Consider the following 18,815-nt stretch of genomic DNA (forward strand, 5'->3'; position numbering starts at 1 on the left):
TTCATCTTCTTCCTATTGCATCTCTTCTACCATGTGAAATTTTTTTTACAATTGTGTAGGTGTACAATTTACGGCGCTGGGCGGCTTTCGGAGAGAGAAGTGAAAAAGCTTACGGCACCTGGGATTCCCAGGCGGTCTTCCATCCAGGTACTAACCAGGCCCTGCTCTGCTTAGCTTCCGAGATCAGACGAGATCGGGCGGAACCAGAGAGGTATGGACGTAAGCTGTTTTTCATCTTTTTCCTAATCCTTTAAAACGTGTCAAAGATAATCAGAAGTTTCTTTTTCTAAAATTGAAGCAGTTCTTAGCATTGGCAAGAGAGGTTCCTAAAGCCTGAAGGTAACTTTACTTTTCTTCACTGGCAATTCTAACATGTTGGGTTAGCACCTGTATTTCAACGGCTAAATTACAAACAACAGTATGCCAATCGTAAATGTTGACCAACACTAATTTAGCAATCATGAAACGGAATCATTTTGGATAATATTGTCTAATTTCCTTTCATATCCAACGTTAAAACAGGTGTACAATCTGCGGCGCTCGGCGGCTTTCGGAGAGAGAAGTGAAAAAGCTTACGGCACCTGGGATTCCCAGGCGGTCTTCCATCCAGGTACTAACCAGGCCCTGCTCTGCTTAGCTTCCGAGATCAGACGAGATCGGGCGGAACCAGAGAGGTATGGCCGTAAGCTGCTTTTTATCTTTTTCCTAATCCTTTATAATGCGTCAATGAATTATGACACGCCAGCCGTTGGCATCTTTGTGTGGGTTAAATAAGGGTATGCAAAGAAGGCTGTGACATCCCATGCCGAAAATTGGATGGACTAGAGAAGACCCGCCCAGGAGTCCCAGCCAATCGGTGAATGGCCATTGCAGTCCCCGCCACCTCAAATGGCCTGACGATGGTATGGACGTAAGCCACCTTTCATCTTCTTCCTATTGCATCTCTTCTACAATGTGAATTTTTTTTTACAATTGTGTAGGTGTACAATCTACGGCGCTGGGCGGCTTTCAGAGAGAGAAGTGAAAAAGCTTACGGCACCTGGGATTCCCAGGCGGTCTTCCATCCAGGTACTAACCAGGCCCTGCTCTGCTTAGCTTCCGAGATCAGACGAGATCGGGCGGAACCAGAGAGGTATGGACGTAAGCTGCTTTTCATCTTTTTCCTAATCCTTTAAAACGTGTCAAAGATAATCAGAAGTTTCTTTTTCTAAATTTGAAGCAGTTCTTAGCATTGGCAAGAGAGGTTCCTAAAGCCTGAAGGTAACTTTACTTTTCTTCACTGGCAATTCTAACATGTTGGGTTAGCACCTGTATTTCAACGGCTAAATTACAAACAACAGTATGCCAATCGTAAATGTTGACCAACACTAATTTAGCAATCATGAAACGGAATGATTTTGGATAATATTGTCTAATTTCCTTTCATATCCAACGTTAAAACAGGTGTACAATCTGCGGCGCTCGGCGGCTTTCGGAGAGAGAAGTGAAAAAGCTTACGGCACCTGGGATTCCCAGGCGGTCTTCCATCCAGGTACTAACCAGGCCCTGCTCTGCTTAGCTTCCGAGATCAGACGAGATCGGGCGGAACCAGAGAGGTATGGACGTAAGCTGCTTTTCATCTTTTTCCTAATCCTTTAAAACGTGTCAAAGATAATCAGAAGTTTCTTTTTCTAAAATTGAAGCAGTTGTTAGCATTGGCAAGAGAGGTTCCTAAAGCCTGAAGGTAACTTTACTTTTCTTCACTGGCAATTCTAACATGTTGGGTTAGCACCTGTATTTCAACGGCTAAATTACAAACAACAGTATGCCAATCGTAAATGTTGACCAACACTAATTTAGCAATCATGAAACGGAATCATTTTGGATAATATTGTCTAATTTCCTTTCATATCCAACGTTAAAACAGGTGTACAATCTGCGGCGCTCGGCGGCTTTCGGAGAGAGAAGTGAAAAAGCTTACGGCACCTGGGATTCCCAGGCGGTCTTCCATCCAGGTACTAACCAGGCCCTGCTCTGCTTAGCTTCCGAGATCAGACGAGATCGGGCGGAACCAGAGAGGTATGGCCGTAAGCTGCTTTTTATCTTTTTCCTAATCCTTTATAATGCGTCAATGAATTATGACACGCCAGCCGTTGGCATCTTTGTGTGGGTTAAATAAGGGTATGCAAAGAAGGCTGTGACATCCCATGCCGAAAATTGGATGGACTAGAGAAGACCCGCCCAGGAGTCCCAGCCAATCGGTGAATGGCCATTGCAGTCCCCGCCACCTCAAATGGCCTGACGATGGTACGGACGTAAGCCACCTTTCATCTTCTTCCTATTGCATCTCTTCTACAATGTGAAATTTTTTTTACAATTGTGTAGGTGTACAATCTACGGCGCTGGGCGGCTTTCAGAGAGAGAAGTGAAAAAGCTTACGGCACCTGGGATTCCCAGGCGGTCTTCCATCCAGGTACTAACCAGGCCCTGCTCTGCTTAGCTTCCGAGATCAGACGAGATCGGGCGGAACCAGAGAGGTATGGACGTAAGCTGCTTTTCATCTTTTTCCTAATCCTTTAAAACGTGTCAAAGATAATCAGAAGTTTCTTTTTCTAAAATTGAAGCAGTTGTTAGCATTGGCAAGAGAGGTTCCTAAAGCCTGAAGGTAACTTTACTTTTCTTCACTGGCAATTCTAACATGTTGGGTTAGCACCTGTATTTCAACGGCTAAATTACAAACAACAGTATGCCAATCGTAAATGTTGACCAACACTAATTTAGCAATCATGAAACGGAATCATTTTGGATAATATTGTCTAATTTCCTTTCATATCCAACGTTAAAACAGGTGTACAATCTGCGGCGCTCGGCGGCTTTCGGAGAGAGAAGTGAAAAAGCTTACGGCACCTGGGATTCCCAGGCGGTCTTCCATCCAGGTACTAACCAGGCCCTGCTCTGCTTAGCTTCCGAGATCAGACGAGATCGGGCGGAACCAGAGAGGTATGGCCGTAAGCTGCTTTTTATCTTTTTCCTAATCCTTTATAATGCGTCAATGAATTATGACACGCCAGCCGTTGGCATCTTTGTGTGGGTTAAATAAGGGTATGCAAAGAAGGCTGTGACATCCCATGCCGAAAATTGGATGGACTAGAGAAGACCCGCCCAGGGGTCCCAGCCAATCGGTGAATGGCCATTGCAGTCCCCGCCACCTCAAATGGCCTGACGATGGTACGGACGTAAGCCACCTTTCATCTTCTTCCTATTGCATCTCTTCTACCATGTGAAATTTTTTTTACAATTGTGTAGGTGTACAATTTACGGCGCTGGGCGGCTTTCGGAGAGAGAAGTGAAAAAGCTTACGGCACCTGGGATTCCCAGGCGGTCTTCCATCCAGGTACTAACCAGGCCCTGCTCTGCTTAGCTTCCGAGATCAGACGAGATCGGGCGGAACCAGAGAGGTATGGACGTAAGCTGTTTTTCATCTTTTTCCTAATCCTTTAAAACGTGTCAAAGATAATCAGAAGTTTCTTTTTCTAAAATTGAAGCAGTTCTTAGCATTGGCAAGAGAGGTTCCTAAAGCCTGAAGGTAACTTTACTTTTCTTCACTGGCAATTCTAACATGTTGGGTTAGCACCTGTATTTCAACGGCTAAATTACAAACAACAGTATGCCAATCGTAAATGTTGACCAACACTAATTTAGCAATCATGAAACGGAATCATTTTGGATAATATTGTCTAATTTCCTTTCATATCCAACGTTAAAACAGGTGTACAATCTGCGGCGCTCGGCGGCTTTCGGAGAGAGAAGTGAAAAAGCTTACGGCACCTGGGATTCCCAGGCGGTCTTCCATCCAGGTACTAACCAGGCCCTGCTCTGCTTAGCTTCCGAGATCAGACGAGATCGGGCGGAACCAGAGAGGTATGGCCGTAAGCTGCTTTTTATCTTTTTCCTAATCCTTTATAATGCGTCAATGAATTATGACACGCCAGCCGTTGGCATCTTTGTGTGGGTTAAATAAGGGTATGCAAAGAAGGCTGTGACATCCCATGCCGAAAATTGGATGGACTAGAGAAGACCCGCCCAGGAGTCCCAGCCAATCGGTGAATGGCCATTGCAGTCCCCGCCACCTCAAATGGCCTGACGATGGTATGGACGTAAGCCACCTTTCATCTTCTTCCTATTGCATCTCTTCTACAATGTGAATTTTTTTTTACAATTGTGTAGGTGTACAATCTACGGCGCTGGGCGGCTTTCAGAGAGAGAAGTGAAAAAGCTTACGGCACCTGGGATTCCCAGGCGGTCTTCCATCCAGGTACTAACCAGGCCCTGCTCTGCTTAGCTTCCGAGATCAGACGAGATCGGGCGGAACCAGAGAGGTATGGACGTAAGCTGCTTTTCATCTTTTTCCTAATCCTTTAAAACGTGTCAAAGATAATCAGAAGTTTCTTTTTCTAAAATTGAAGCAGTTGTTAGCATTGGCAAGAGAGGTTCCTAAAGCCTGAAGGTAACTTTACTTTTCTTCACTGGCAATTCTAACATGTTGGGTTAGCACCTGTATTTCAACGGCTAAATTACAAACAACAGTATGCCAATCGTAAATGTTGACCAACACTAATTTAGCAATCATGAAACGGAATCATTTTGGATAATATTGTCTAATTTCCTTTCATATCCAACGTTAAAACAGGTGTACAATCTGCGGCGCTCGGCGGCTTTCGGAGAGAGAAGTGAAAAAGCTTACGGCACCTGGGATTCCCAGGCGGTCTTCCATCCAGGTACTAACCAGGCCCTGCTCTGCTTAGCTTCCGAGATCAGACGAGATCGGGCGGAACCAGAGAGGTATGGCCGTAAGCTGCTTTTTATCTTTTTCCTAATCCTTTATAATGCGTCAATGAATTATGACACGCCAGCCGTTGGCATCTTTGTGTGGGTTAAATAAGGGTATGCAAAGAAGGCTGTGACATCCCATGCCGAAAATTGGATGGACTAGAGAAGACCCGCCCAGGAGTCCCAGCCAATCGGTGAATGGCCATTGCAGTCCCCGCCACCTCAAATGGCCTGACGATGGTACGGACGTAAGCCACCTTTCATCTTCTTCCTATTGCATCTCTTCTACAATGTGAAATTTTTTTTACAATTGTGTAGGTGTACAATCTACGGCGCTGGGCGGCTTTCAGAGAGAGAAGTGAAAAAGCTTACGGCACCTGGGATTCCCAGGCGGTCTTCCATCCAGGTACTAACCAGGCCCTGCTCTGCTTAGCTTCCGAGATCAGACGAGATCGGGCGGAACCAGAGAGGTATGGACGTAAGCTGCTTTTCATCTTTTTCCTAATCCTTTAAAACGTGTCAAAGATAATCAGAAGTTTCTTTTTCTAAAATTGAAGCAGTTGTTAGCATTGGCAAGAGAGGTTCCTAAAGCCTGAAGGTAACTTTACTTTTCTTCACTGGCAATTCTAACATGTTGGGTTAGCACCTGTATTTCAACGGCTAAATTACAAACAACAGTATGCCAATCGTAAATGTTGACCAACACTAATTTAGCAATCATGAAACGGAATCATTTTGGATAATATTGTCTAATTTCCTTTCATATCCAACGTTAAAACAGGTGTACAATCTGCGGCGCTCGGCGGCTTTCGGAGAGAGAAGTGAAAAAGCTTACGGCACCTGGGATTCCCAGGCGGTCTTCCATCCAGGTACTAACCAGGCCCTGCTCTGCTTAGCTTCCGAGATCAGACGAGATCGGGCGGAACCAGAGAGGTATGGCCGTAAGCTGCTTTTTATCTTTTTCCTAATCCTTTATAATGCGTCAATGAATTATGACACGCCAGCCGTTGGCATCTTTGTGTGGGTTAAATAAGGGTATGCAAAGAAGGCTGTGACATCCCATGCCGAAAATTGGATGGACTAGAGAAGACCCGCCCAGGGGTCCCAGCCAATCGGTGAATGGCCATTGCAGTCCCCGCCACCTCAAATGGCCTGACGATGGTATGGACGTAAGCCACCTTTCATCTTCTTCCTATTGCATCTCTTCTACAATGTGAATTTTTTTTTACAATTGTGTAGGTGTACAATCTACGGCGCTGGGCGGCTTTCAGAGAGAGAAGTGAAAAAGCTTACGGCACCTGGGATTCCCAGGCGGTCTTCCATCCAGGTACTAACCAGGCCCTGCTCTGCTTAGCTTCCGAGATCAGACGAGATCGGGCGGAACCAGAGAGGTATGGACGTAAGCTGCTTTTCATCTTTTTCCTAATCCTTTAAAACGTGTCAAAGATAATCAGAAGTTTCTTTTTCTAAAATTGAAGCAGTTCTTAGCATTGGCAAGAGAGGTTCCTAAAGCCTGAAGGTAACTTTACTTTTCTTCACTGGCAATTCTAACATGTTGGGTTAGCACCTGTATTTCAACGGCTAAATTACAAACAACAGTATGCCAATCGTAAATGTTGACCAACACTAATTTAGCAATCATGAAACGGAATGATTTTGGATAATATTGTCTAATTTCCTTTCATATCCAACGTTAAAACAGGTGTACAATCTGCGGCGCTCGGCGGCTTTCGGAGAGAGAAGTGAAAAAGCTTACGGCACCTGGGATTCCCAGGCGGTCTTCCATCCAGGTACTAACCAGGCCCTGCTCTGCTTAGCTTCCGAGATCAGACGAGATCGGGCGGAACCAGAGAGGTATGGACGTAAGCTGCTTTTCATCTTTTTCCTAATCCTTTAAAACGTGTCAAAGATAATCAGAAGTTTCTTTTTCTAAAATTGAAGCAGTTGTTAGCATTGGCAAGAGAGGTTCCTAAAGCCTGAAGGTAACTTTACTTTTCTTCACTGGCAATTCTAACATGTTGGGTTAGCACCTGTATTTCAACGGCTAAATTACAAACAACAGTATGCCAATCGTAAATGTTGACCAACACTAATTTAGCAATCATGAAACGGAATCATTTTGGATAATATTGTCTAATTTCCTTTCATATCCAACGTTAAAACAGGTGTACAATCTGCGGCGCTCGGCGGCTTTCGGAGAGAGAAGTGAAAAAGCTTACGGCACCTGGGATTCCCAGGCGGTCTTCCATCCAGGTACTAACCAGGCCCTGCTCTGCTTAGCTTCCGAGATCAGACGAGATCGGGCGGAACCAGAGAGGTATGGCCGTAAGCTGCTTTTTATCTTTTTCCTAATCCTTTATAATGCGTCAATGAATTATGACACGCCAGCCGTTGGCATCTTTGTGTGGGTTAAATAAGGGTATGCAAAGAAGGCTGTGACATCCCATGCCGAAAATTGGATGGACTAGAGAAGACCCGCCCAGGAGTCCCAGCCAATCGGTGAATGGCCATTGCAGTCCCCGCCACCTCAAATGGCCTGACGATGGTACGGACGTAAGCCACCTTTCATCTTCTTCCTATTGCATCTCTTCTACAATGTGAAATTTTTTTTACAATTGTGTAGGTGTACAATCTACGGCGCTGGGCGGCTTTCAGAGAGAGAAGTGAAAAAGCTTACGGCACCTGGGATTCCCAGGCGGTCTTCCATCCAGGTACTAACCAGGCCCTGCTCTGCTTAGCTTCCGAGATCAGACGAGATCGGGCGGAACCAGAGAGGTATGGACGTAAGCTGCTTTTCATCTTTTTCCTAATCCTTTAAAACGTGTCAAAGATAATCAGAAGTTTCTTTTTCTAAAATTGAAGCAGTTGTTAGCATTGGCAAGAGAGGTTCCTAAAGCCTGAAGGTAACTTTACTTTTCTTCACTGGCAATTCTAACATGTTGGGTTAGCACCTGTATTTCAACGGCTAAATTACAAACAACAGTATGCCAATCGTAAATGTTGACCAACACTAATTTAGCAATCATGAAACGGAATCATTTTGGATAATATTGTCTAATTTCCTTTCATATCCAACGTTAAAACAGGTGTACAATCTGCGGCGCTCGGCGGCTTTCGGAGAGAGAAGTGAAAAAGCTTACGGCACCTGGGATTCCCAGGCGGTCTTCCATCCAGGTACTAACCAGGCCCTGCTCTGCTTAGCTTCCGAGATCAGACGAGATCGGGCGGAACCAGAGAGGTATGGCCGTAAGCTGCTTTTTATCTTTTTCCTAATCCTTTATAATGCGTCAATGAATTATGACACGCCAGCCGTTGGCATCTTTGTGTGGGTTAAATAAGGGTATGCAAAGAAGGCTGTGACATCCCATGCCGAAAATTGGATGGACTAGAGAAGACCCGCCCAGGAGTCCCAGCCAATCGGTGAATGGCCATTGCAGTCCCCGCCACCTCAAATGGCCTGACGATGGTACGGACGTAAGCCACCTTTCATCTTCTTCCTATTGCATCTCTTCTACAATGTGAAATTTTTTTTACAATTGTGTAGGTGTACAATCTACGGCGCTGGGCGGCTTTCAGAGAGAGAAGTGAAAAAGCTTACGGCACCTGGGATTCCCAGGCGGTCTTCCATCCAGGTACTAACCAGGCCCTGCTCTGCTTAGCTTCCGAGATCAGACGAGATCGGGCGGAACCAGAGAGGTATGGACGTAAGCTGCTTTTCATCTTTTTCCTAATCCTTTAAAACGTGTCAAAGATAATCAGAAGTTTCTTTTTCTAAAATTGAAGCAGTTGTTAGCATTGGCAAGAGAGGTTCCTAAAGCCTGAAGGTAACTTTACTTTTCTTCACTGGCAATTCTAACATGTTGGGTTAGCACCTGTATTTCAACGGCTAAATTACAAACAACAGTATGCCAATCGTAAATGTTGACCAACACTAATTTAGCAATCATGAAACGGAATCATTTTGGATAATATTGTCTAATTTCCTTTCATATCCAACGTTAAAACAGGTGTACAATCTGCGGCGCTCGGCGGCTTTCGGAGAGAGAAGTGAAAAAGCTTACGGCATCTGGGATTCCCAGGCGGTCTTCCATCCAGGTACTAACCAGGCCCTGCTCTGCTTAGCTTCCGAGATCAGACGAGATCGGGCGGAACCAGAGAGGTATGGCCGTAAGCTGCTTTTTATCTTTTTCCTAATCCTTTATAATGCGTCAATGAATTATGACACGCCAGCCGTTGGCATCTTTGTGTGGGTTAAATAAGGGTATGCAAAGAAGGCTGTGACATCCCATGCCGAAAATTGGATGGACTAGAGAAGACCCGCCCAGGGGTCCCAGCCAATCGGTGAATGGCCATTGCAGTCCCCGCCACCTCAAATGGCCTGACGATGGTACGGACGTAAGCCACCTTTCATCTTCTTCCTATTGCATCTCTTCTACCATGTGAAATTTTTTTTACAATTGTGTAGGTGTACAATTTACGGCGCTGGGCGGCTTTCGGAGAGAGAAGTGAAAAAGCTTACGGCACCTGGGATTCCCAGGCGGTCTTCCATCCAGGTACTAACCAGGCCCTGCTCTGCTTAGCTTCCGAGATCAGACGAGATCGGGCGGAACCAGAGAGGTATGGACGTAAGCTGTTTTTCATCTTTTTCCTAATCCTTTAAAACGTGTCAAAGATAATCAGAAGTTTCTTTTTCTAAAATTGAAGCAGTTCTTAGCATTGGCAAGAGAGGTTCCTAAAGCCTGAAGGTAACTTTACTTTTCTTCACTGGCAATTCTAACATGTTGGGTTAGCACCTGTATTTCAACGGCTAAATTACAAACAACAGTATGCCAATCGTAAATGTTGACCAACACTAATTTAGCAATCATGAAACGGAATCATTTTGGATAATATTGTCTAATTTCCTTTCATATCCAACGTTAAAACAGGTGTACAATCTGCGGCGCTCGGCGGCTTTCGGAGAGAGAAGTGAAAAAGCTTACGGCACCTGGGATTCCCAGGCGGTCTTCCATCCAGGTACTAACCAGGCCCTGCTCTGCTTAGCTTCCGAGATCAGACGAGATCGGGCGGAACCAGAGAGGTATGGCCGTAAGCTGCTTTTTATCTTTTTCCTAATCCTTTATAATGCGTCAATGAATTATGACACGCCAGCCGTTGGCATCTTTGTGTGGGTTAAATAAGGGTATGCAAAGAAGGCTGTGACATCCCATGCCGAAAATTGGATGGACTAGAGAAGACCCGCCCAGGAGTCCCAGCCAATCGGTGAATGGCCATTGCAGTCCCCGCCACCTCAAATGGCCTGACGATGGTATGGACGTAAGCCACCTTTCATCTTCTTCCTATTGCATCTCTTCTACAATGTGAATTTTTTTTTACAATTGTGTAGGTGTACAATCTACGGCGCTGGGCGGCTTTCAGAGAGAGAAGTGAAAAAGCTTACGGCACCTGGGATTCCCAGGCGGTCTTCCATCCAGGTACTAACCAGGCCCTGCTCTGCTTAGCTTCCGAGATCAGACGAGATCGGGCGGAACCAGAGAGGTATGGACGTAAGCTGCTTTTCATCTTTTTCCTAATCCTTTAAAACGTGTCAAAGATAATCAGAAGTTTCTTTTTCTAAAATTGAAGCAGTTCTTAGCATTGGCAAGAGAGGTTCCTAAAGCCTGAAGGTAACTTTACTTTTCTTCACTGGCAATTCTAACATGTTGGGTTAGCACCTGTATTTCAACGGCTAAATTACAAACAACAGTATGCCAATCGTAAATGTTGACCAACACTAATTTAGCAATCATGAAACGGAATCATTTTGGATAATATTGTCTAATTTCCTTTCATATCCAACGTTAAAACAGGTGTACAATCTGCGGCGCTCGGCGGCTTTCGGAGAGAGAAGTGAAAAAGCTTACGGCACCTGGGATTCCCAGGCGGTCTTCCATCCAGGTACTAACCAGGCCCTGCTCTGCTTAGCTTCCGAGATCAGACGAGATCGGGCGGAACCAGAGAGGTATGGCCGTAAGCTGCTTTTTATCTTTTTCCTAATCCTTTATAATGCGTCAATGAATTATGACACGCCAGCCGTTGGCATCTTTGTGTGGGTTAAATAAGGGTATGCAAAGAAGGCTGTGACATCCCATGCCGAAAATTGGATGGACTAGAGAAGACCCGCCCAGGAGTCCCAGCCAATCGGTGAATGGCCATTGCAGTCCCCGCCACCTCAAATGGCCTGACGATGGTACGGACGTAAGCCACCTTTCATCTTCTTCCTATTGCATCTCTTCTACAATGTGAAATTTTTTTTACAATTGTGTAGGTGTACAATCTACGGCGCTGGGCGGCTTTCAGAGAGAGAAGTGAAAAAGCTTACGGCACCTGGGATTCCCAGGCGGTCTTCCATCCAGGTACTAACCAGGCCCTGCTCTGCTTAGCTTCCGAGATCAGACGAGATCGGGCGGAACCAGAGAGGTATGGACGTAAGCTGCTTTTCATCTTTTTCCTAATCCTTTAAAACGTGTCAAAGATAATCAGAAGTTTCTTTTTCTAAAATTGAAGCAGTTGTTAGCATTGGCAAGAGAGGTTCCTAAAGCCTGAAGGTAACTTTACTTTTCTTCACTGGCAATTCTAACATGTTGGGTTAGCACCTGTATTTCAACGGCTAAATTACAAACAACAGTATGCCAATCGTAAATGTTGACCAACACTAATTTAGCAATCATGAAACGGAATCATTTTGGATAATATTGTCTAATTTCCTTTCATATCCAACGTTAAAACAGGTGTACAATCTGCGGCGCTCGGCGGCTTTCGGAGAGAGAAGTGAAAAAGCTTACGGCACCTGGGATTCCCAGGCGGTCTTCCATCCAGGTACTAACCAGGCCCTGCTCTGCTTAGCTTCCGAGATCAGACGAGATCGGGCGGAACCAGAGAGGTATGGCCGTAAGCTGCTTTTTATCTTTTTCCTAATCCTTTATAATGCGTCAATGAATTATGACACGCCAGCCGTTGGCATCTTTGTGTGGGTTAAATAAGGGTATGCAAAGAAGGCTGTGACATCCCATGCCGAAAATTGGATGGACTAGAGAAGACCCGCCCAGGAGTCCCAGCCAATCGGTGAATGGCCATTGCAGTCCCCGCCACCTCAAATGGCCTGACGATGGTATGGACGTAAGCCACCTTTCATCTTCTTCCTATTGCATCTCTTCTACAATGTGAATTTTTTTTTACAATTGTGTAGGTGTACAATCTACGGCGCTGGGCGGCTTTCAGAGAGAGAAGTGAAAAAGCTTACGGCACCTGGGATTCCCAGGCGGTCTTCCATCCAGGTACTAACCAGGCCCTGCTCTGCTTAGCTTCCGAGATCAGACGAGATCGGGCGGAACCAGAGAGGTATGGACGTAAGCTGCTTTTCATCTTTTTCCTAATCCTTTAAAACGTGTCAAAGATAATCAGAAGTTTCTTTTTCTAAAATTGAAGCAGTTCTTAGCATTGGCAAGAGAGGTTCCTAAAGCCTGAAGGTAACTTTACTTTTCTTCACTGGCAATTCTAACATGTTGGGTTAGCACCTGTATTTCAACGGCTAAATTACAAACAACAGTATGCCAATCGTAAATGTTGACCAACACTAATTTAGCAATCATGAAACGGAATCATTTTGGATAATATTGTCTAATTTCCTTTCATATCCAACGTTAAAACAGGTGTACAATCTGCGGCGCTCGGCGGCTTTCGGAGAGAGAAGTGAAAAAGCTTACGGCACCTGGGATTCCCAGGCGGTCTTCCATCCAGGTACTAACCAGGCCCTGCTCTGCTTAGCTTCCGAGATCAGACGAGATCGGGCGGAACCAGAGAGGTATGGCCGTAAGCTGCTTTTTATCTTTTTCCTAATCCTTTATAATGCGTCAATGAATTATGACACGCCAGCCGTTGGCATCTTTGTGTGGGTTAAATAAGGGTATGCAAAGAAGGCTGTGACATCCCATGCCGAAAATTGGATGGACTAGAGAAGACCCGCCCAGGGGTCCCAGCCAATCGGTGAATGGCCATTGCAGTCCCCGCCACCTCAAATGGCCTGACGATGGTATGGACGTAAGCCACCTTTCATCTTCTTCCTATTGCATCTCTTCTACAATGTGAATTTTTTTTTACAATTGTGTAGGTGTACAATCTACGGCGCTGGGCGGCTTTCAGAGAGAGAAGTGAAAAAGCTTACGGCACCTGGGATTCCCAGGCGGTCTTCCATCCAGGTACTAACCAGGCCCTGCTCTGCTTAGCTTCCGAGATCAGACGAGATCGGGCGGAACCAGAGAGGTATGGACGTAAGCTGCTTTTCATCTTTTTCCTAATCCTTTAAAACGTGTCAAAGATAATCAGAAGTTTCTTTTTCTAAAATTGAAGCAGTTGTTAGCATTGGCAAGAGAGGTTCCTAAAGCCTGAAGGTAACTTTACTTTTCTTCACTGGCAATTCTAACATGTTGGGTTAGCACCTGTATTTCAACGGCTAAATTACAAACAACAGTATGCCAATCGTAAATGTTGACCAACACTAATTTAGCAATCATGAAACGGAATCATTTTGGATAATATTGTCTAATTTCCTTTCATATCCAACGTTAAAACAGGTGTACAATCTGCGGCGCTCGGCGGCTTTCGGAGAGAGAAGTGAAAAAGCTTACGGCACCTGGGATTCCCAGGCGGTCTTCCATCCAGGTACTAACCAGGCCCTGCTCTGCTTAGCTTCCGAGATCAGACGAGATCGGGCGGAACCAGAGAGGTATGGCCGTAAGCTGCTTTTTATCTTTTTCCTAATCCTTTATAATGCGTCAATGAATTATGACACGCCAGCCGTTGGCATCTTTGTGTGGGTTAAATAAGGGTATGCAAAGAAGGCTGTGACATCCCATGCCGAAAATTGGATGGACTAGAGAAGACCCGCCCAGGAGTCCCAGCCAATCGGTGAATGGCCATTGCAGTCCCCGCCACCTCAAATGGCCTGACGATGGTACGGACGTAAGCCACCTTTCATCTTCTTCCTATTGCATCTCTTCTACAATGTGAAATTTTTTTTACAATTGTGTAGGTGTACAATCTACGGCGCTGGGCGGCTTTCAGAGAGAGAAGTGAAAAAGCTTACGGCACCTGGGATTCCCAGGCGGTCTTCCATCCAGGTACTAACCAGGCCCTGCTCTGCTTAGCTTCCGAGATCAGACGAGATCGGGCGGAACCAGAGAGGTATGGACGTAAGCTGCTTTTCATCTTTTTCCTAATCCTTTAAAACGTGTCAAAGATAATCAGAAGTTTCTTTTTCTAAAATTGAAGCAGTTGTTAGCATTGGCAAGAGAGGTTCCTAAAGCCTGAAGGTAACTTTACTTTTCTTCACTGGCAATTCTAACATGTTGGGTTAGCACCTGTATTTCAACGGCTAAATTACAAACAACAGTATGCCAATCGTAAATGTTGACCAACACTAATTTAGCAATCATGAAACGGAATCATTTTGGATAATATTGTCTAATTTCCTTTCATATCCAACGTTAAAACAGGTGTACAATCTGCGGCGCTCGGCGGCTTTCGGAGAGAGAAGTGAAAAAGCTTACGGCACCTGGGATTCCCAGGCGGTCTTCCATCCAGGTACTAACCAGGCCCTGCTCTGCTTAGCTTCCGAGATCAGACGAGATCGGGCGGAACCAGAGAGGTATGGCCGTAAGCTGCTTTTTATCTTTTTCCTAATCCTTTATAATGCGTCAATGAATTATGACACGCCAGCCGTTGGCATCTTTGTGTGGGTTAAATAAGGGTATGCAAAGAAGGCTGTGACATCCCATGCCGAAAATTGGATGGACTAGAGAAGACCCGCCCAGGGGTCCCAGCCAATCGGTGAATGGCCATTGCAGTCCCCGCCACCTCAAATGGCCTGACGATGGTACGGACGTAAGCCACCTTTCATCTTCTTCCTATTGCATCTCTTCTACCATGTGAAATTTTTTTTACAATTGTGTAGGTGTACAATTTACGGCGCTGGGCGGCTTTCGGAGAGAGAAGTGAAAAAGCTTACGGCACCTGGGATTCCCAGGCGGTCTTCCATCCAGGTACTAACCAGGCCCTGCTCTGCTTAGCTTCCGAGATCAGACGAGATCGGGCGGAACCAGAGAGGTATGGACGTAAGCTGTTTTTCATCTTTTTCCTAATCCTTTAAAACGTGTCAAAGATAATCAGAAGTTTCTTTTTCTAAAATTGAAGCAGTTCTTAGCATTGGCAAGAGAGGTTCCTAAAGCCTGAAGGTAACTTTACTTTTCTTCACTGGCAATTCTAACATGTTGGGTTAGCACCTGTATTTCAACGGCTAAATTACAAACAACAGTATGCCAATCGTAAATGTTGACCAACACTAATTTAGCAATCATGAAACGGAATCATTTTGGATAATATTGTCTAATTTCCTTTCATATCCAACGTTAAAACAGGTGTACAATCTGCGGCGCTCGGCGGCTTTCGGAGAGAGAAGTGAAAAAGCTTACGGCACCTGGGATTCCCAGGCGGTCTTCCATCCAGGTACTAACCAGGCCCTGCTCTGCTTAGCTTCCGAGATCAGACGAGATCGGGCGGAACCAGAGAGGTATGGCCGTAAGCTGCTTTTTATCTTTTTCCTAATCCTTTATAATGCGTCAATGAATTATGACACGCCAGCCGTTGGCATCTTTGTGTGGGTTAAATAAGGGTATGCAAAGAAGGCTGTGACATCCCATGCCGAAAATTGGATGGACTAGAGAAGACCCGCCCAGGAGTCCCAGCCAATCGGTGAATGGCCATTGCAGTCCCCGCCACCTCAAATGGCCTGACGATGGTATGGACGTAAGCCACCTTTCATCTTCTTCCTATTGCATCTCTTCTACAATGTGAATTTTTTTTTACAATTGTGTAGGTGTACAATCTACGGCGCTGGGCGGCTTTCAGAGAGAGAAGTGAAAAAGCTTACGGCACCTGGGATTCCCAGGCGGTCTTCCATCCAGGTACTAACCAGGCCCTGCTCTGCTTAGCTTCCGAGATCAGACGAGATCGGGCGGAACCAGAGAGGTATGGACGTAAGCTGCTTTTCATCTTTTTCCTAATCCTTTAAAACGTGTCAAAGATAATCAGAAGTTTCTTTTTCTAAAATTGAAGCAGTTCTTAGCATTGGCAAGAGAGGTTCCTAAAGCCTGAAGGTAACTTTACTTTTCTTCACTGGCAATTCTAACATGTTGGGTTAGCACCTGTATTTCAACGGCTAAATTACAAACAACAGTATGCCAATCGTAAATGTTGACCAACACTAATTTAGCAATCATGAAACGGAATCATTTTGGATAATATTGTCTAATTTCCTTTCATATCCAACGTTAAAACAGGTGTACAATCTGCGGCGCTCGGCGGCTTTCGGAGAGAGAAGTGAAAAAGCTTACGGCACCTGGGATTCCCAGGCGGTCTTCCATCCAGGTACTAACCAGGCCCTGCTCTGCTTAGCTTCCGAGATCAGACGAGATCGGGCGGAACCAGAGAGGTATGGCCGTAAGCTGCTTTTTATCTTTTTCCTAATCCTTTATAATGCGTCAATGAATTATGACACGCCAGCCGTTGGCATCTTTGTGTGGGTTAAATAAGGGTATGCAAAGAAGGCTGTGACATCCCATGCCGAAAATTGGATGGACTAGAGAAGACCCGCCCAGGAGTCCCAGCCAATCGGTGAATGGCCATTGCAGTCCCCGCCACCTCAAATGGCCTGACGATGGTACGGACGTAAGCCACCTTTCATCTTCTTCCTATTGCATCTCTTCTACAATGTGAAATTTTTTTTACAATTGTGTAGGTGTACAATCTACGGCGCTGGGCGGCTTTCAGAGAGAGAAGTGAAAAAGCTTACGGCACCTGGGATTCCCAGGCGGTCTTCCATCCAGGTACTAACCAGGCCCTGCTCTGCTTAGCTTCCGAGATCAGACGAGATCGGGCGGAACCAGAGAGGTATGGACGTAAGCTGCTTTTCATCTTTTTCCTAATCCTTTAAAACGTGTCAAAGATAATCAGAAGTTTCTTTTTCTAAAATTGAAGCAGTTGTTAGCATTGGCAAGAGAGGTTCCTAAAGCCTGAAGGTAACTTTACTTTTCTTCACTGGCAATTCTAACATGTTGGGTTAGCACCTGTATTTCAACGGCTAAATTACAAACAACAGTATGCCAATCGTAAATGTTGACCAACACTAATTTAGCAATCATGAAACGGAATCATTTTGGATAATATTGTCTAATTTCCTTTCATATCCAACGTTAAAACAGGTGTACAATCTGCGGCGCTCGGCGGCTTTCGGAGAGAGAAGTGAAAAAGCTTACGGCACCTGGGATTCCCAGGCGGTCTTCCATCCAGGTACTAACCAGGCCCTGCTCTGCTTAGCTTCCGAGATCAGACGAGATCGGGCGGAACCAGAGAGGTATGGCCGTAAGCTGCTTTTTATCTTTTTCCTAATCCTTTATAATGCGTCAATGAATTATGACACGCCAGCCGTTGGCATCTTTGTGTGGGTTAAATAAGGGTATGCAAAGAAGGCTGTGACATCCCATGCCGAAAATTGGATGGACTAGAGAAGACCCGCCCAGGGGTCCCAGCCAATCGGTGAATGGCCATTGCAGTCCCCGCCACCTCAAATGGCCTGACGATGGTACGGACGTAAGCCACCTTTCATCTTCTTCCTATTGCATCTCTTCTACCATGTGAAATTTTTTTTACAATTGTGTAGGTGTACAATTTACGGCGCTGGGCGGCTTTCGGAGAGAGAAGTGAAAAAGCTTACGGCACCTGGGATTCCCAGGCGGTCTTCCATCCAGGTACTAACCAGGCCCTGCTCTGCTTAGCTTCCGAGATCAGACGAGATCGGGCGGAACCAGAGAGGTATGGACGTAAGCTGCTTTTCATCTTTTTCCTAATCCTTTAAAACGTGTCAAAGATAATCAGAAGTTTCTTTTTCTAAAATTGAAGCAGTTCTTAGCATTGGCAAGAGAGGTTCCTAAAGCCTGAAGGTAACTTTACTTTTCTTCACTGGCAATTCTAACATGTTGGGTTAGCACCTGTATTTCAACGGCTAAATTACAAACAACAGTATGCCAATCGTAAATGTTGACCAACACTAATTTAGCAATCATGAAACGGAATCATTTTGGATAATATTGTCTAATTTCCTTTCATATCCAACGTTAAAACAGGTGTACAATCTGCGGCGCTCGGCGGCTTTCGGAGAGAGAAGTGAAAAAGCTTACGGCACCTGGGATTCCCAGGCGGTCTTCCATCCAGGTACTAACCAGGCCCTGCTCTGCTTAGCTTCCGAGATCAGACGAGATCGGGCGGAACCAGAGAGGTATGGCCGTAAGCTGCTTTTTATCTTTTTCCTAATCCTTTATAATGCGTCAATGAATTATGACACGCCAGCCGTTGGCATCTTTGTGTGGGTTAAATAAGGGTATGCAAAGAAGGCTGTGACATCCCATGCCGAAAATTGGATGGACTAGAGAAGACCCGCCCAGGAGTCCCAGCCAATCGGTGAATGGCCATTGCAGTCCCCGCCACCTCAAATGGCCTGACGATGGTATGGACGTAAGCCACCTTTCATCTTCTTCCTATTGCATCTCTTCTACAATGTGAATTTTTTTTTACAATTGTGTAGGTGTACAATCTACGGCGCTGGGCGGCTTTCAGAGAGAGAAGTGAAAAAGCTTACGGCACCTGGGATTCCCAGGCGGTCTTCCATCCAGGTACTAACCAGGCCCTGCTCTGCTTAGCTTCCGAGATCAGACGAGATCGGGCGGAACCAGAGAGGTATGGACGTAAGCTGCTTTTCATCTTTTTCCTAATCCTTTAAAACGTGTCAAAGATAATCAGAAGTTTCTTTTTCTAAAATTGAAGCAGTTGTTAGCATTGGCAAGAGAGGTTCCTAAAGCCTGAAGGTAACTTTACTTTTCTTCACTGGCAATTCTAACATGTTGGGTTAGCACCTG

General features: G+C 45.4%; 41 non-coding genes across 41 annotated transcripts; all 41 read right to left on the bottom strand.

The window, feature by feature from the left end:
• Positions 1 to 106: 106 nt before the first annotated feature.
• Positions 107 to 225, bottom strand: LOC134111268 (5S ribosomal RNA). The gene has a single exon (XR_009944651.1). It is a non-coding gene; the product is annotated as a 5S ribosomal RNA (ribosomal RNA).
• A 344-nt stretch (positions 226 to 569) lies between these two features.
• Positions 570 to 688, bottom strand: LOC134111646 (5S ribosomal RNA). Its single transcript, XR_009944990.1, has one exon. It is a non-coding gene; the product is annotated as a 5S ribosomal RNA (ribosomal RNA).
• A 339-nt stretch (positions 689 to 1,027) lies between these two features.
• On the bottom strand, positions 1,028 to 1,146 carry LOC134111269 (5S ribosomal RNA). Its single transcript, XR_009944652.1, has one exon. It is a non-coding gene; the product is annotated as a 5S ribosomal RNA (ribosomal RNA).
• Positions 1,147 to 1,490: 344 nt separating this feature from the next.
• LOC134111270 (5S ribosomal RNA) lies at positions 1,491 to 1,609 on the bottom strand. The gene has a single exon (XR_009944653.1). It is a non-coding gene; the product is annotated as a 5S ribosomal RNA (ribosomal RNA).
• A 344-nt stretch (positions 1,610 to 1,953) lies between these two features.
• LOC134111647 (5S ribosomal RNA) lies at positions 1,954 to 2,072 on the bottom strand. Its single transcript, XR_009944991.1, has one exon. It is a non-coding gene; the product is annotated as a 5S ribosomal RNA (ribosomal RNA).
• A 339-nt stretch (positions 2,073 to 2,411) lies between these two features.
• LOC134111271 (5S ribosomal RNA) lies at positions 2,412 to 2,530 on the bottom strand. Its single transcript, XR_009944654.1, has one exon. It is a non-coding gene; the product is annotated as a 5S ribosomal RNA (ribosomal RNA).
• Positions 2,531 to 2,874: 344 nt separating this feature from the next.
• LOC134111648 (5S ribosomal RNA) lies at positions 2,875 to 2,993 on the bottom strand. Its single transcript, XR_009944992.1, has one exon. It is a non-coding gene; the product is annotated as a 5S ribosomal RNA (ribosomal RNA).
• Positions 2,994 to 3,332: 339 nt separating this feature from the next.
• LOC134111272 (5S ribosomal RNA) lies at positions 3,333 to 3,451 on the bottom strand. The gene has a single exon (XR_009944655.1). It is a non-coding gene; the product is annotated as a 5S ribosomal RNA (ribosomal RNA).
• Positions 3,452 to 3,795: 344 nt separating this feature from the next.
• LOC134111649 (5S ribosomal RNA) lies at positions 3,796 to 3,914 on the bottom strand. Its single transcript, XR_009944993.1, has one exon. It is a non-coding gene; the product is annotated as a 5S ribosomal RNA (ribosomal RNA).
• A 339-nt stretch (positions 3,915 to 4,253) lies between these two features.
• On the bottom strand, positions 4,254 to 4,372 carry LOC134111273 (5S ribosomal RNA). Its single transcript, XR_009944656.1, has one exon. It is a non-coding gene; the product is annotated as a 5S ribosomal RNA (ribosomal RNA).
• A 344-nt stretch (positions 4,373 to 4,716) lies between these two features.
• LOC134111650 (5S ribosomal RNA) lies at positions 4,717 to 4,835 on the bottom strand. The gene has a single exon (XR_009944994.1). It is a non-coding gene; the product is annotated as a 5S ribosomal RNA (ribosomal RNA).
• Positions 4,836 to 5,174: 339 nt separating this feature from the next.
• On the bottom strand, positions 5,175 to 5,293 carry LOC134111275 (5S ribosomal RNA). Its single transcript, XR_009944658.1, has one exon. It is a non-coding gene; the product is annotated as a 5S ribosomal RNA (ribosomal RNA).
• A 344-nt stretch (positions 5,294 to 5,637) lies between these two features.
• LOC134111651 (5S ribosomal RNA) lies at positions 5,638 to 5,756 on the bottom strand. Its single transcript, XR_009944995.1, has one exon. It is a non-coding gene; the product is annotated as a 5S ribosomal RNA (ribosomal RNA).
• A 339-nt stretch (positions 5,757 to 6,095) lies between these two features.
• On the bottom strand, positions 6,096 to 6,214 carry LOC134111276 (5S ribosomal RNA). The gene has a single exon (XR_009944659.1). It is a non-coding gene; the product is annotated as a 5S ribosomal RNA (ribosomal RNA).
• A 344-nt stretch (positions 6,215 to 6,558) lies between these two features.
• Positions 6,559 to 6,677, bottom strand: LOC134111277 (5S ribosomal RNA). The gene has a single exon (XR_009944660.1). It is a non-coding gene; the product is annotated as a 5S ribosomal RNA (ribosomal RNA).
• A 344-nt stretch (positions 6,678 to 7,021) lies between these two features.
• On the bottom strand, positions 7,022 to 7,140 carry LOC134111652 (5S ribosomal RNA). The gene has a single exon (XR_009944996.1). It is a non-coding gene; the product is annotated as a 5S ribosomal RNA (ribosomal RNA).
• Positions 7,141 to 7,479: 339 nt separating this feature from the next.
• On the bottom strand, positions 7,480 to 7,598 carry LOC134111278 (5S ribosomal RNA). The gene has a single exon (XR_009944661.1). It is a non-coding gene; the product is annotated as a 5S ribosomal RNA (ribosomal RNA).
• A 344-nt stretch (positions 7,599 to 7,942) lies between these two features.
• Positions 7,943 to 8,061, bottom strand: LOC134111653 (5S ribosomal RNA). Its single transcript, XR_009944997.1, has one exon. It is a non-coding gene; the product is annotated as a 5S ribosomal RNA (ribosomal RNA).
• Positions 8,062 to 8,400: 339 nt separating this feature from the next.
• On the bottom strand, positions 8,401 to 8,519 carry LOC134111279 (5S ribosomal RNA). Its single transcript, XR_009944662.1, has one exon. It is a non-coding gene; the product is annotated as a 5S ribosomal RNA (ribosomal RNA).
• Positions 8,520 to 8,863: 344 nt separating this feature from the next.
• Positions 8,864 to 8,982, bottom strand: LOC134111393 (5S ribosomal RNA). Its single transcript, XR_009944776.1, has one exon. It is a non-coding gene; the product is annotated as a 5S ribosomal RNA (ribosomal RNA).
• Positions 8,983 to 9,321: 339 nt separating this feature from the next.
• LOC134111281 (5S ribosomal RNA) lies at positions 9,322 to 9,440 on the bottom strand. Its single transcript, XR_009944664.1, has one exon. It is a non-coding gene; the product is annotated as a 5S ribosomal RNA (ribosomal RNA).
• A 344-nt stretch (positions 9,441 to 9,784) lies between these two features.
• LOC134111655 (5S ribosomal RNA) lies at positions 9,785 to 9,903 on the bottom strand. The gene has a single exon (XR_009944999.1). It is a non-coding gene; the product is annotated as a 5S ribosomal RNA (ribosomal RNA).
• A 339-nt stretch (positions 9,904 to 10,242) lies between these two features.
• LOC134111282 (5S ribosomal RNA) lies at positions 10,243 to 10,361 on the bottom strand. The gene has a single exon (XR_009944665.1). It is a non-coding gene; the product is annotated as a 5S ribosomal RNA (ribosomal RNA).
• A 344-nt stretch (positions 10,362 to 10,705) lies between these two features.
• Positions 10,706 to 10,824, bottom strand: LOC134111656 (5S ribosomal RNA). Its single transcript, XR_009945000.1, has one exon. It is a non-coding gene; the product is annotated as a 5S ribosomal RNA (ribosomal RNA).
• A 339-nt stretch (positions 10,825 to 11,163) lies between these two features.
• LOC134111283 (5S ribosomal RNA) lies at positions 11,164 to 11,282 on the bottom strand. The gene has a single exon (XR_009944666.1). It is a non-coding gene; the product is annotated as a 5S ribosomal RNA (ribosomal RNA).
• Positions 11,283 to 11,626: 344 nt separating this feature from the next.
• LOC134111657 (5S ribosomal RNA) lies at positions 11,627 to 11,745 on the bottom strand. The gene has a single exon (XR_009945001.1). It is a non-coding gene; the product is annotated as a 5S ribosomal RNA (ribosomal RNA).
• Positions 11,746 to 12,084: 339 nt separating this feature from the next.
• On the bottom strand, positions 12,085 to 12,203 carry LOC134111284 (5S ribosomal RNA). The gene has a single exon (XR_009944667.1). It is a non-coding gene; the product is annotated as a 5S ribosomal RNA (ribosomal RNA).
• Positions 12,204 to 12,547: 344 nt separating this feature from the next.
• LOC134111658 (5S ribosomal RNA) lies at positions 12,548 to 12,666 on the bottom strand. The gene has a single exon (XR_009945002.1). It is a non-coding gene; the product is annotated as a 5S ribosomal RNA (ribosomal RNA).
• A 339-nt stretch (positions 12,667 to 13,005) lies between these two features.
• Positions 13,006 to 13,124, bottom strand: LOC134111285 (5S ribosomal RNA). Its single transcript, XR_009944668.1, has one exon. It is a non-coding gene; the product is annotated as a 5S ribosomal RNA (ribosomal RNA).
• A 344-nt stretch (positions 13,125 to 13,468) lies between these two features.
• On the bottom strand, positions 13,469 to 13,587 carry LOC134111659 (5S ribosomal RNA). Its single transcript, XR_009945003.1, has one exon. It is a non-coding gene; the product is annotated as a 5S ribosomal RNA (ribosomal RNA).
• A 339-nt stretch (positions 13,588 to 13,926) lies between these two features.
• LOC134111287 (5S ribosomal RNA) lies at positions 13,927 to 14,045 on the bottom strand. The gene has a single exon (XR_009944670.1). It is a non-coding gene; the product is annotated as a 5S ribosomal RNA (ribosomal RNA).
• Positions 14,046 to 14,389: 344 nt separating this feature from the next.
• LOC134111660 (5S ribosomal RNA) lies at positions 14,390 to 14,508 on the bottom strand. Its single transcript, XR_009945004.1, has one exon. It is a non-coding gene; the product is annotated as a 5S ribosomal RNA (ribosomal RNA).
• A 339-nt stretch (positions 14,509 to 14,847) lies between these two features.
• On the bottom strand, positions 14,848 to 14,966 carry LOC134111288 (5S ribosomal RNA). The gene has a single exon (XR_009944671.1). It is a non-coding gene; the product is annotated as a 5S ribosomal RNA (ribosomal RNA).
• A 344-nt stretch (positions 14,967 to 15,310) lies between these two features.
• LOC134111661 (5S ribosomal RNA) lies at positions 15,311 to 15,429 on the bottom strand. Its single transcript, XR_009945005.1, has one exon. It is a non-coding gene; the product is annotated as a 5S ribosomal RNA (ribosomal RNA).
• Positions 15,430 to 15,768: 339 nt separating this feature from the next.
• On the bottom strand, positions 15,769 to 15,887 carry LOC134111289 (5S ribosomal RNA). The gene has a single exon (XR_009944672.1). It is a non-coding gene; the product is annotated as a 5S ribosomal RNA (ribosomal RNA).
• Positions 15,888 to 16,231: 344 nt separating this feature from the next.
• On the bottom strand, positions 16,232 to 16,350 carry LOC134111662 (5S ribosomal RNA). The gene has a single exon (XR_009945006.1). It is a non-coding gene; the product is annotated as a 5S ribosomal RNA (ribosomal RNA).
• Positions 16,351 to 16,689: 339 nt separating this feature from the next.
• LOC134111290 (5S ribosomal RNA) lies at positions 16,690 to 16,808 on the bottom strand. Its single transcript, XR_009944673.1, has one exon. It is a non-coding gene; the product is annotated as a 5S ribosomal RNA (ribosomal RNA).
• Positions 16,809 to 17,152: 344 nt separating this feature from the next.
• On the bottom strand, positions 17,153 to 17,271 carry LOC134111663 (5S ribosomal RNA). Its single transcript, XR_009945007.1, has one exon. It is a non-coding gene; the product is annotated as a 5S ribosomal RNA (ribosomal RNA).
• Positions 17,272 to 17,610: 339 nt separating this feature from the next.
• On the bottom strand, positions 17,611 to 17,729 carry LOC134111291 (5S ribosomal RNA). Its single transcript, XR_009944674.1, has one exon. It is a non-coding gene; the product is annotated as a 5S ribosomal RNA (ribosomal RNA).
• A 344-nt stretch (positions 17,730 to 18,073) lies between these two features.
• On the bottom strand, positions 18,074 to 18,192 carry LOC134111664 (5S ribosomal RNA). Its single transcript, XR_009945008.1, has one exon. It is a non-coding gene; the product is annotated as a 5S ribosomal RNA (ribosomal RNA).
• A 339-nt stretch (positions 18,193 to 18,531) lies between these two features.
• Positions 18,532 to 18,650, bottom strand: LOC134111292 (5S ribosomal RNA). Its single transcript, XR_009944675.1, has one exon. It is a non-coding gene; the product is annotated as a 5S ribosomal RNA (ribosomal RNA).
• Between the last annotated feature and the right edge of the window lie 165 nt (positions 18,651 to 18,815).

The sequence above is a fragment of the Pungitius pungitius genome, unplaced genomic scaffold (genome assembly GCF_949316345.1).
Source record: "Pungitius pungitius unplaced genomic scaffold, fPunPun2.1 scaffold_29, whole genome shotgun sequence".
NCBI classification, from domain to species: Eukaryota; Metazoa; Chordata; class Actinopteri; order Perciformes; family Gasterosteidae; genus Pungitius; species Pungitius pungitius.